This window comes from Tachyglossus aculeatus, chromosome 23, assembly GCF_015852505.1.
Source record: "Tachyglossus aculeatus isolate mTacAcu1 chromosome 23, mTacAcu1.pri, whole genome shotgun sequence".
Taxonomy (NCBI): domain Eukaryota; kingdom Metazoa; phylum Chordata; class Mammalia; order Monotremata; family Tachyglossidae; genus Tachyglossus; species Tachyglossus aculeatus.
This window is the reverse complement of record NC_052088.1, coordinates 27,675,095-27,688,182: the sequence shown is the minus strand read 5'-3', so window position 1 is coordinate 27,688,182 and position 13,088 is coordinate 27,675,095. Positions and strand designations below refer to the sequence as shown.

At 42.8% G+C, this 13,088-nt stretch overlaps 1 non-coding gene across 1 annotated transcript; it reads left to right on the top strand.

Annotated features, from left to right (window-relative positions):
* The first annotated feature begins 6,185 nt into the window (after positions 1-6,185).
* LOC119944897 lies at positions 6,186-6,323 on the top strand. Its single transcript, XR_005456038.1, has one exon. It is a non-coding gene; the product is annotated as a small nucleolar RNA SNORA7 (small nucleolar RNA).
* The last annotated feature ends 6,765 nt before the right edge of the window (positions 6,324-13,088 follow it).

The following is a 13,088-nucleotide window of genomic DNA, read 5'->3' as shown; positions in this document are numbered from 1 at the left end:
TGGCCTTTCATCAGAGTAATTTAGCTCATCACTATAAAATAGCATCTGAATTCACCTTTCTAGAATTTGGGATGATCCTTTCAATTGCCGAGCAGCTATGCTAACCTCCCAGAATCAAAACATTCCCTGGGCCTAGTTCTTCCACCCAACTTAAGTGGAGGGGAGAGGGAAAATGATTCTCAACCCATCACATCTCCACCCAATAAATCCCTCTTGCTGTGTGCAGTGGAAGGATGTTTTTTCGCATGCTATGTAGTATTGTTATGCAGTACAGCCGGTGGTAAGATGGAAAATGTGCTCCAAAATGGATTGAAATTTTATAAGCTGGATTGGGTAAGCCATTTCCATGCTCTGCTCCCTTATCAATCAGTCAATCAGTTGTATTTATTGAGCGCTTACTGTGTGCAGAGCACTGTACTAAGCGCTTGGGAAGTACAAGTTGGCAACATATAGAGACGGTCCCTACCCAACAGTGGGCTCACAGTTTAGAAGGGGGAGACAGAGAACAAAACAAAGCATATTAACAAAATAAAATAAATAGAATAGATATGTACAAGTAAAATAAATCAATAAATAGAGTAATAAATACGTACAAACATATATACATATATACAGGTGCTGTGGGGAAGGGAAGGAAGTAAGGTGGGGGGGATGGAGAGGGGGAGGAGGGGGAGAAGGCTCCATCTGTAGCTTGACAGGGTCAGAAAACATGACCAGCTGTGAGGAACTAGGAGGGCTGGGAAGGGGATACCATGCACACAGTGAGAAATGGGGTTTAGCTTTCTGGAGCGAGAGTTTTCGGAGCCACCTGCACATAAGCAAAAACCCAAATCATGGAACATGTGCTACAAATGGTCCCATGGTCTGTTTTTCTTCGTGCCTCTTTATTTTAGCATTGGGAGCCTCAGATCAACAATAAACTATTATGGGAGATTGACATAAAAAAGCTCTTTCAGCCAGAATTCTGGTTTTCTTTAGCCAGTTGTACTTTTGGGGAATATGTTGAAACTGCACATATCCTGCCAAATTGATACGACATTCATCATCTCGGATGTTTCATTATGAAAATGAAATCACTTTTTCTACCAATTTAAGTGACAAATCAAAAGTTTCCATGATGGCCATATTGTTATAGCAGATGGATATTTCTTTCCCAACCCATTTGGGAAAGATTGGTCGTCTTTATTTTGTGTGGGAACCAAAAAAGAGAATTTTTATGCATATTCTGCCGTGATTAATTACTAGGACTAGGTTTCATTTTTTTTCTCCTTTGAGATAGGGTTAGGAGATAGGGTGTATTACATTCAGCTCCTCAAATGTAGGAAAAAGCCCTTCTCCTTCTGACACTGCCCATACTACAGAGTTCATTGTTCAAGGCACGGCAGGCACTTAATAAGTTTTGTTGACTGACTACATTAATAATAATGTTGGTATTTGTTAAGCGCTTACTATGTGCCAAGCACTGTTCTAAGCGCCGGGGGGATACAAGGTAATCAAGGTTGTCCCATGTGGGGCTCACAGTCTTAGTCCGCCTTTTACAGATGAGGGAACTGAGGCCCAGAGAAGTTAAGTGACTTGTCCAAAGTCACACAGCTGACAAGTGGCGGAGCCGGGATTAGAACCCATGACCTCTGACTCCCAAGCCCGTGTCCTTTCCACTGAGCCACGCTGCTTCTCGAGACAAAGGGCTAGCCAATGAGTGATCTATTTTCAATACTGCTATGGTATTGCCGTTGTCATTCAAGTTTCTGACATTTTCCAGACTTGGAACCGACTTAGGCCATTGTGTCAATAAAGAAATAGCACAGTGAAATGCACTCATATGCTGACTGACAATCTAAAGGAGAATTAATGCAAGTGCAGCCTTGAACTTCTTGTTAGAAAACAGTTGAAATTCACCTTAGGAATGAATGCCAGGTTGAGCGATTATTTTGGAGCAGGGCAGAAAGGTAGCTCAGTAACTGAAATCAGTTGGTCAGATTCATGAAGAAGATAGCAATGAACAGTTCCTTTTTTAAGTTTGGTCTCATACCATATGAGTGGGTATGATTCCTAGAAATAGGAGCGTGATAAAAATGAAACTAAACACTTTGGGAACCTTAAGAAGCAATTCTTCGTTATACACAGATAGGATTTTTTTTGTTTTGCTAGTTGAGGTGATTGACCTTGATATTACCTCCAAATTAAAGACAAATGACAAAGTACCTAATTTGGTAAGCACTAATTAGTAACCTTTATGGCTAAGGGAGGTGAGTGGGTAGAGGATAAACTATCATGTCTCCTTCTGCCAAACATATTTATAGACTTAATAGACTGAAGTCTATTTGGATGCTATTCTTACTTTTCTTTGAAGCTTTAGGAATAGACTACTCCAGAAAACTGAATGTAATGCCCAAATAGACTCAAAGGTATGGCAGAGCATATGTTCATATTGAATAATAGTTGAAAATACAAATGCAAGCAAAATATGAAGATACTATGGATAGTATCTTCATATCTTGTTTGCATTTGTTTCTATTGTCTCCAGAGAAATATTTATTCCCACATATATGTCTGTGTATGTATATATACATAATATATATATATATATATATATTTCTATAGAGACAATTGCCATAGGAATTAGCTTCTTGAAAACACATTTAGAATGAAAGAGGACCAAATAGGAAGATTTGGTTTGGAAATTTTGAGTTCTAGTCAGATTTGCATGATTCAAATACAGCATAATGTTTCTTCCCTTTCAGATGAGTGGGTGATCTGGGTATTGCACATGATTAGTTTTGTGTATTCTAAATATAATTTCTCTCTGTCTCTCACTGAAATGTGTAGTAACTCCTGGTAAAATATTTGAAATGGGTGCATTTTCTCTTCTACACCCCAGGGATGTCTTTAAATAGCATTTTTAACATTTGGTATTGACAAGTGAAAGTATTCTTCCAAAGGTGTCTTTTAGCCTAATAGGAAGAGAAAATAAAGTACAGGTGTACCCCAGGGTCTAGCCATCCCAAGAACCATTCAGTCCAGGAAAGCATTCAGGAGTGTTTTGGCTGTGATTAAGCAGTTAAAAACAAATGGATCTTGGAGGAAGCTCTTCACACAGTTTATAGTGGGTTGTTCAAGACATACAAGAAGACCCCTGAGGACTTAACCAAGGAAGTTAACTGGGGAGGCAGTTCAGCTTGGGAATGACTTGACTGCATCTTAGCGGAATTGTCCACTGAGGTCCTCAATGAGCTCCGACAATTCGAGGCATCATTGTAAGATAGTGTATCATTGTAAGATAATGTTGGGTCTAGTTTGGCAGGTCTCTTCTGCATGAGAAAATTCCCTGAGGTTTCTAACTGGTTTCTTTGCAATCCCTGGGATCTAGAGGGAACTCGTCAATGGGCCCCCAAACAGTTTCCTCCTTTTTGTGGTTTCCCAGAGTGGTTGTTTATCTTGGTCTGGGCTGCTTGTCCCCCAGGTTTTTTTTTTTTAATGCTATATACTAAGCTCTTACTCTGGACCAGACAGTGTACTAAGCACTGGGGTAGATACAAGGTAATCAGTATGGACACAGTCCATGTCCCGTAGAGGGCTCACAGTCTTAATCTTCATTTTGCAGATGAGGTATCTGAGGCAGGGAGAAGTGAAATGATTTGCCCAAGGTGCCACAGCAGACAAGTGGAGAAGGCAGGGTTAGAACCCAGGTCCTTCTGATTCCCAGACCCATCATTTATCCAGAAGGCCATGATGCTTCTCTAGCCCACTACCGGAACCTATTTCACTACAGTGCTGGATGTAGGCGTTTGCCATGGGTAAAATCATTTGGAAAAATGCGAAATGTCTGTTTTAGATTGATGGCTTTCAAAGTAGTTAAACATCACAAGAAGTTTCAAGAAGAACTCAGAACTTGTACTAGAGGTGGTCTGCAGAAAACCTGAAGTTCAGGAAGTGGAGTTTTGAATGGCTCCTATTAAAACAGCAAGAACAGCTTTGTTCTTCATACCTTTGGTTTTCTTTGGTGGTTACACGAGAGTAGGAGTAGTAATGGCATTTATTTAGTGTGGGCAGTGTGCAGAGCACTGTGCTAAAGGCTAAGAAGAGACACAAGGCTACTGATTCAGATATTGTCTCTGGTCCTCATGTCAGGGGGGCACGGTCTTAAAAGGATGGAGTGTGGTGTGGTGAGAGTAAGGGAACAGGGCAGATACATGGGGCAAGGAAAACAGGGTGAACAATAATGAAGCCCCCCAAATAGGACTAGCAGAAACACTTGGTTACTCATCCTACCCCTACCTCCACGGCCCTTATGTTCAAATCCTTCTATTCCGTGGCTTCCCCTAGCTGTATCTAGCTGTCCTATGTTTTTGAAGATGACATTGTTAACAGTGAGAATCTATTCAAGCATGAGTGTGGCTGAGCAAGAGTGAATACGTTTTGTAACACAGAAGCCATTTTTGAAGAGACTGTTCTTTGACCCCTTGAACAACATCACAGGAGGAATGTGAGGAGGAACTGAATTGTCATGCTGCCGGGCAGAAGTAAGGCTGGCTGAGGTGTGCCCCAGGTGGGCTGTCTTGCACAAACAAGCTGCAGGGTGGGCCTGGAGGGAAGGGTAGCTGTCCCCCCCTGGCTTTACCTGGTTACGGGCTTGAGACAGCAGGCAATTGGAGCAGGGAATCAGGGCCCCCTCTGCAACGCCTCCGGCCCTCCCTGGGAAAAGCCACCGTGAATGGTTAGAAAAGGGGGAGAGAACCAGACCCTGGGTGGTGGCAAAAGACCACCCGAGACCTTGTCGAGACGCCAAGACTTAACCAGCTAAGACTTGAGCCAGGATGATGTGAAGTCCTTGAACTCCTCTGCTGTGGGACCATCTGTATGAACATGGGGCAGGCAATTGGATGGGTAGCTCTCTCTCTCTCTTCTCTCTCTCTCTCTCTCTCTCTCTCTCTCTCTGTTTACATTTCCCTCTTCATTTAGACTAAAAATTGAATAAATCTTTCACTGTATAAAGTGATGGTCCAGTTTCACTTTGAAATTGTCATTGAGTGCCTGACTAAAATCTACTCCCAGCTCCGTGGTGAAGGCTGGATTGGGTCTCGGGCCCAAACATAGAGGGGGATCCTTAGGAGCTCAGAGCCAAATGGGTCAGGCGGGGTTAAGGGTGTCTTCAGTCACTCCCAGAGAGGCTGAGCTAGGCAAGGACCTTGGAGATGGGCTCATAATCTGAGCGCCTGAAAATAGGGGGAGGTGAATCCTCAGAGATGGACTCATAAAGGTGGGTTTCTGATGGTAAATCCTTAGCAGCCTGGGGGAGGTCAGGCAGGGGAAGAATCTCAGAGATGGGCTCATGACAGTGAGTAAAGATGGAAAGACCAATACTCCCTTCAACCTCGAAGCTATATAAAGACTGGAGGAAGAAAAGATAACCAGTGGAGGGTTTTGAGGGAAGAAGCAAAACATCCTTAACAATGTTTTAATATAAGAACATGGGATAAGTTGACAAACAGAGGAAAGAAGTATGTGGGTCTAGAGATAAAAGCATTATTGAACCTTAAGGGCTCATACAGGGGAGAGAAAGGAGAAAGTCTGTGATTACTGTAAAAGAAGTGAAGCTTTTAAAAGAGGTCAACCCAATGTGGGAGGTAAAATGAGAGAGGAGAGTCAAAGGTGACACTGAGGATGTGAACTTCTGTAGCAGTGATGATGGTGGGGTTGTCAAAAATATGGTGGGAAAGTGAGGAGGTGGAAAGATGAGCAATTTAGTTTTGGACATATCAGGTTAAAAGTTCCAGTGGGTCATCCAAGTGGGGAGGTCCTGGAGATAAGATGGAATTGTATCAACCCCAGAGTTCTTGCACATAGAAAATACCTATTATTATTATTGTTATTATTATTACTACTACCATTATATAGGAGGCACCGATTTCATCCCCTGCCTTGTGTCCTGCTTCACTTCTACCATTTATGCCCAAATTCTAATCTAACACAGCAAATCATTCTGCATTTCAATGGTGTGGCATTTACAGTTCCCATTGGAAAAGCAGATACAATTGGATGCTTTAGAAATGCATGCTGAGTTTGTAGAGGACAACATTAGTTTTGACTGTATAGTTCTGCTTCCTTGGCCCAAAGGAAATAATCAGGTTAAAAACATACTACACTAAAATCAGTAGTAATTGCACTGTATTGTGTTATTGCCACCCCTCTCAGGGTCACACCTGGAGAGTTTCCAGTACACTACCAGTCTCGACTATGGGAGGGAGAGTCAAGCAGAGGCATTCTCATTCCATTCCCAGCTTTGGCAGTGGCTAGTGAGTGGAAGACAACCTGCTACAAGTCAAAACTCATGTGTGCTGGCTGGGCATTAGCAGCATGGGAGAGAGTCAAGAGTGGAGACTCAAGTTTACTGTGCAGGAGGCAATGGTAAACCACTTCCATATTTTTACCAAGACAACTCTATGGATACACTACTAGAACGATTGCAGTTTGGAGGTGAGGCATTTTGGGAAAGATGTGTCCATGGCATTTCTATGGGTTGGAGACAACTCGACAGCATAAGATAAGTGTTACTGGCATATTTTCAGAATTCTGGTTGAGCATGTACTGCATGATTTGCATGTTCTGATTCCTCACACCTACTCTCCCTATAAACATCGATTTGATAATGAGTGTTAGATGTCCCATGCAGATCTAGGTCAGTCAATCAATGGTAATTATTCATAGTGGGCAGGGAATATGTCTAATGTTGCATTGAACTCTCCCAAGCGCTTAGTACATGCTTTGCCCACAGTAAGCACTCAATACATACGATTGAATGAATGATTGAATCAATTGAGCACTTACTGTGTGCAGAACATTGTATTAAGCACTTGGGAGAGTTCAGTAAACCAGAGTCGATAGCCATGTTCCCTGTCCACAAGGAATTTACAGTATATAGGGGTCAAAAGAAAAATCCTCTAGAAAAATTGCCTCAAAAATGTGTCTTCACCATACAGACCTGACCAACAAAGGAGGCACTCAGGAAAATGCATTAACGTTTTCAGATCCCGGTAATAATACTAATAATCATGGTAATTATGGGATTTGCTAAGCACTTACTATGTGCCAGGGACTTTTCTAAGCGCTGGGGTAGATACAGGATAATTGGGTTGGACACAGTTCCTGTCCCACTAGGGCTCACAGTCTTAATTACCATTTTACAGATGAGGGAACTGAGGTACAGAAAAATCAAGTGACTTGCCCAAGGTCACACAGCAGAGAAGTGGCGGAGCCAGGATTAGAACCCATGACCTTCTGATTCCCAGGCCCGTGCTCTAGCCAGTAAACCATGCTGCTTCTCCCAATGAGATCTTTTAATGAATTTCTGCTGCCCAACCACATTAATGCTGAAGAATGTTAAGAGCACAAGCCTGGGAATCCACTTACCTGTTGCATGACCTGGTCACTTGACTCCTCTGTGCCTCAGTTCCCTCATCTGCAAAATGGGGATTCAGTACCTGTTCTCCCTCCTACTTAGACTGTGAGCCCCATGTGAGCCCCCTCGTTCTCACCTGTCATGTCTTTGAACCCCGGCCCACATCCTTCCTCCGTCCTGGAATGCCTTCCCTCTACACATCTGCCAAACTAGCTCTCTTCCTCCCTTCAAAGCCCTACTGAGAGCTCACCTCCTCCAGGAGGCCTTCCCAGACTGAGCCCCCTTTTTCCTCTCTTCCTCCCCATCCCCCCACCCTACTTCCTACCCTTCCCCACAGCACTTGTATATAGTTGTATAGATTTATTACTCTATTTTACTTGTACATATTTACCATTCTATTTGTTAATGATGTGCATATAGCCTTAATTCTATTTGTTCTGACGATTTTGACACCTGTCTACATGTTTTGTTTTGTTGTCTGTCATCCCCATCTAGACTGTGAGCCTGTTGTTGAGTAGGGACTGTCTCTATATGTTGCCGACTTGTACTTCCCAAGCTCTTAGTACAGTGCTCTGCACACAGTAAGCGCTCAGTAAATACGATTGAATGAATGAATCTTGTATCTACCCCATTGCTTTGTCAGTGCTTGGCACATAGTAAACACTTAACAAAAATCACTATTATTATTACTAGTTTCATACCCCCTTCAGCACTTTGATACTCTCCCCAGCCCCACAACACTTAAGTAATATTCTTATGCTCTACAAGCTTTCCTATCAATAATCTGTTTTAATGTCTGTCTTCCCCCTATAGACTGTAGCTCCTTGGTAGGCAGGGATCACACTTACCAACTCTTTTGTATTTTCCCAAGTGCTTAGTACAGCACTCTGTATACTCAAAGTGCTCAATTAATACCATTGATGGATTGAGTTGTACTCCATGCTCCAGTGGAAACACGGCTAGCTGGGACAGGAGTTTGTGGCTAGCGCTGTGCAGGCCACTAGCACTGAAATAAATTCCTTTCCACAGATTATTGATTCTGAAGTCTTAGAACTAAGGCTAACCTGTAGTCTCCAAAAGGAGACTCCAACATCCCATGATTAGTTCTGCTTTGCTATATGGTTTCTTTCCCAGCTCCATCTCCAAACTCCCAAGGGAAATACTCCTTCCACCCAGCAAAATAAACAAGCTGATCTCGGGAAAACCAAAAAACCATTGAGGTAAAACAGATAAGTCATTGCATTTTCAGAACCTGTAGCCCAAACACACGGACAGTGCAGAAATTAATGATTTGACTTGGTGCGAGACTTCACCCGGTGGGAAGCATTTGAATGTGCCTCAACCCAATCTGTCAAATTCTCCAATGCAAATTTGGGCTGGAGTCAACCACCTGGCACTGATACTACCTTCCTAGCAATAATAGATAAAAGACCATTCTCACAGTTGGAAAACCATTTGCCTTCTAACAGCTAAAGTACTTTAGTCCATAGATAGGCTCACCAGAGGGAGACCTAAATTAAATTTCCTAGAAACTCCCTGGCTTCCAGCTTTCTCATCTGTAAAGAATACCTCCCCTTGGAGTCCTGAAAATCTGTCATATGATGGAGCTCAGCCCAGCCCAAATTGGGAGCCTAGGCTTAGTTGGAACCGGAAAGGGTTCTGGGTTTGTAGAGTTGTCGTTATAATAATAATAATAATAATGGCATTTGTTAAGCGCTTACTATGTGCAAAGCACTGTTGTAAGCGTTGGGGGGATACAAGGTGATCAGGTTATCCCACGTGGGGCTCACAGTCTTAATCCCCATTTTACAGATGAGGGAACTGAGGCTCAGAGAAGTGAAGTGACTTGCCCAAGGTCACACAGCAGACATGTGGCGGAGCCAGGATTCGAACCCCTGACCTCTGACTCCAAAGCCCGTGCTCTTTCCACTGAGCCACGCTGCTTCTCAAAATAATAATGGCATTTATTAAGCTCTTACTATGTGCAAAGCACTGTTCTAAGCGCTGGGGAGGTTACAAGGTGATCAGGTTGTCTCCCAGGGGGCTCAAAGTCTTAATCCCCATTTTACAGATGAGGGAACTGAGGCCCAGAGAAGTTAAGTGACTTGCCCACAGTCACACAGCTGGCAAGTGGCGGAGCCGGGATTTGAACCCATGACCTCTGACTCCCAAGCCCGGGCTCTTTCCATTGAGCCACACTGCTTCTCCTATTATTTCTAGTAATATAGTAATTATTTCTATTACTATAATTTTTACTGATGGTGTTTTCAGAGAAGAGTTTTGATTTTTTTTCCTTTACCACTCTGGCTCTTTCTATTATTTTTGTTTTCTCCTCATGGCAGGCCTGGGAGGCAGAGGACCTGGGTTCTAATCCCAGCTCTGCTAGTTGCTTGCTGCGTGACCTTGGACAAGTCATTTTAATTCTGTGTGCCTCAACTGCAAAATGGGGATTAAATGCCTATTCTCCCTCCTGTTTAGACTGTGAGCCTCATGTGGGACAGGAACTGTGTCCAGCCTAGCTCATACATATCCCAGTGTTTAGAAGAGTGTTGGGCACATAGTAAGTGCATAACAAATACCATTAAAAATGTATGTGTTTCCTCTTTTTCAGGAAATTTTGCTTTGCCTTCCAGGTGCCTTCTAACTTGATTTCTTTACTTTCCTCATTCTCCAGTTGTTTGTTTTTTTTTCCCCTCCCTTGTTAACTTTCTTTCATTTTTGCCAATAGTTTCCCCGGGTCGTGTTTCTAATGTCTCCTGTTTTATGCCAGATGTCTAGGTTTTACTCTCTCTTTCTGATTTTGTAGTTTCTACTCATTATTCATTTACCTTAATATTTACTATATACGTACTAGACACCTACTTGGAAACAAGTAGAGACTAAATCTGCCCCCTCAAAGAACTTACAATATAAAAAGGAGACAGGCAGACCCAGATGGTAACCCTACAATGGGAACTTAAGGACAAAAAAATAGATACAGATAGTTATAAAAAAAGTCAGCAAAACGGGAATAGCTAAGTGGAATAAACTTTTAAATAATGTTTGGAGTATGTTTGCTACTTTTCAGGATCAGATTTAGCTTTCCCACTTCTCAGTATGTGACATCTGTTGTTCCAGATAGATTTATAATGTAGTGCTCTCTTAGTAGAAGTCCCAGAATGTCTTGGTTTACTGTTGGTGGACATTTTCACTTTGTTTCTTGTTAATGATCCAGATACCACTCCTCTCACTCTTCTTGAGTGGGGAGGTCACAGAAGGAAAATTTCACTTTTTCTCTATTTTTTTTAACTTCCTCTTCTATCCACTTTCCCTCTCCACTTTCTGCCACCTGCCCTTGTCCTTGTGGACTTCCCTGCAGATCCCAGCAAAGAAGGTTAGCTTTTGGAGGAGCAGTCAGCCAGTAGAATTTACTGAGTGCTTCCTGGGGGCAACACACTTTATGCCCCTCTCAAGCTCACCTTCTCCCCACTATTTCCACGCCTCCAGTCGATCCCTTGCTCACGTCATTCTTCTCCCCTGGAACTGCCTCCCATTTCAAATCTCCCAGAGCACAGCTTTTCCCCTTTTCAACACCTCCCTCCTAAATTCCTAACTCCTCCAAAAAGTCCTCCCCTCAAAATTTCTAGTATCCCAAGTTGAGACAGCACAGCCGTCACCTGTGGAACTAATATATTTACATCCATGAACTGGTTTCTGAAACATACTTTATCCAAACCCCATGTGCTCTCCTGGTGTGTGTTTTTATGCATTTTGAACTCTTACTTCCTTGGGCAGGGAACATGACTACCAACTCTAGTATTTTGTTCTCTCCCAATCACTTAGTGCAGGGCTCTGCACACGGTAAGCACTCAATAACTACAGTTCATTTCTTGATTAAAACTTGAATGTTTTCCTTTATTTTTTTAATCATTCGTTTTAAATCCATTTCCTTATAGGAGTTTCAATATCTGTGCTTTCACAATAGAAGTAAAAGACAGGGTCTCTGGACAGCCCCTCAGAGGAACTTGCAGTCTTAATGGAGGGAGATTGGCAGTCGCAAATTGCAGCCAACGTACAATAGATATGAGTAAGAGCACAAGTACCAATGATAAGTACTGCCCAGCCCGCACCCTCCGCTCCTCCACCACTAATCTCCTCACTGTACCTCGCTCTCGCCTGTCCCGCCATCGACCCCCGGCCCACGTCATCCCCCGGGCCTGGAATGCCCTCCCTCTGCCCATCCGCCAAGCTAGCTCTCTTCCTCCCTTCAAGGCCCTGCTGAGAGCTCACCTCCTCCAGGAGGCCTTCCCAGACTGAGCCCCTTCTTTCCTCTCCCCCTCGTCCCCCTCTCCATCCCCCCGTCTTACCTCCTTCCCTTCCCCACAGCACCTGTATATATGTATATATGGTTGTACATATTTATTACTCTATTTATTTATTTATTTATTTATTTTACTTGTACATTTCTATCCTACTTATTTTATTTTGTTGGTATGTTTGGTTCTGTTCTCTGTCTCCCCCTTTTAGACTGTGAGCCCACTGTTGGGTAGGGACTGTCTCTATGTGATGCCAATTTGTACTTCCCAAGCGCTTAGTACAGTGCTCTGCACATAGTAAGCACTCAATAAATACGATTGATTGATTGATTGATAAAAATGGAGGTAAACAAATAAAAGAAGTAATAAACAGTAGTGTGGCCTAGTGGAAGAAGCGTGGGCCTGAAAGTCAAGGTACCTAGATTCTAATGCCGGCTCCTCCGGGTGACCTTGGGCAAATCACTTAACCTTGCTGTACCTCAGTTTCCTTATCTGTACAGTGAGATTAAATGCCTATTCCCCCTCCCCATTAGACTGGGATCCCTGGGTTGGGATAGGGACCTAGACTGTGATCAATCTGATTATCCTGTATCTACCTCAGCTCTTAAGCAGAAGCAGTGTGCCTTAGTGGAAAGAGCCCAGGTTTGGGAGTCAGAGGTCGTGGTTTCTAATCTAATCCCAGCTCTGCCACTTATCAGCTGTGTGACTTTGGGCAAGTCACTTAACCTTTCTTTGCCTCAGTTACTTTATCTGTAAAATGGGGATTAAGACTGTGAGTGCCATGTAGGACAACCTGATTACCTTGTATCTACTCGAGTGCTTAGGACAGTGCTTGGTACATAGTAAGAGCTTAACAAATAACAGCATTATTATTATTATTGATATGATGTGTGATACATAGTAAGTGCTTAACAAATGGCACACATCTTTATTATTATGTTTTTATCATTGTTATTATAATAAACAAATCCTGGCCCTGCCACTTGTCTTCTGTAATCTTGGGCAAGTCATTTAACTTCTCTGTGCCTCAGTTACCTCATCTGTAAAATGGGGATTAAGACTGAGCCCCATGTGGGACATGGACTGTGTCTAACCTGATTGTCTTTTGTCTACTCCAGTGGTTACTACAGTGCCTGGCACATAGTAAGCACTTAATAAATACCATTAAAAAAACAAAAAACAGAAATACACATGAGTGCTAAATTGACTGTTGGGGTGACATGATCAGGAAAGCGGGGGATTGTTCTTCTTGAAGAAGGTGTTTTGGGGGTGCTTTGAGGATGAGGAGCATCGTAGTTTGGTGGATTTAAGGGGAGTGAATTCCATGCATAGAAAAAGACAGGAGCAATGGGTCAGATATGGGAGAATCACAAGTATGGTATGTTAAAAGGCAA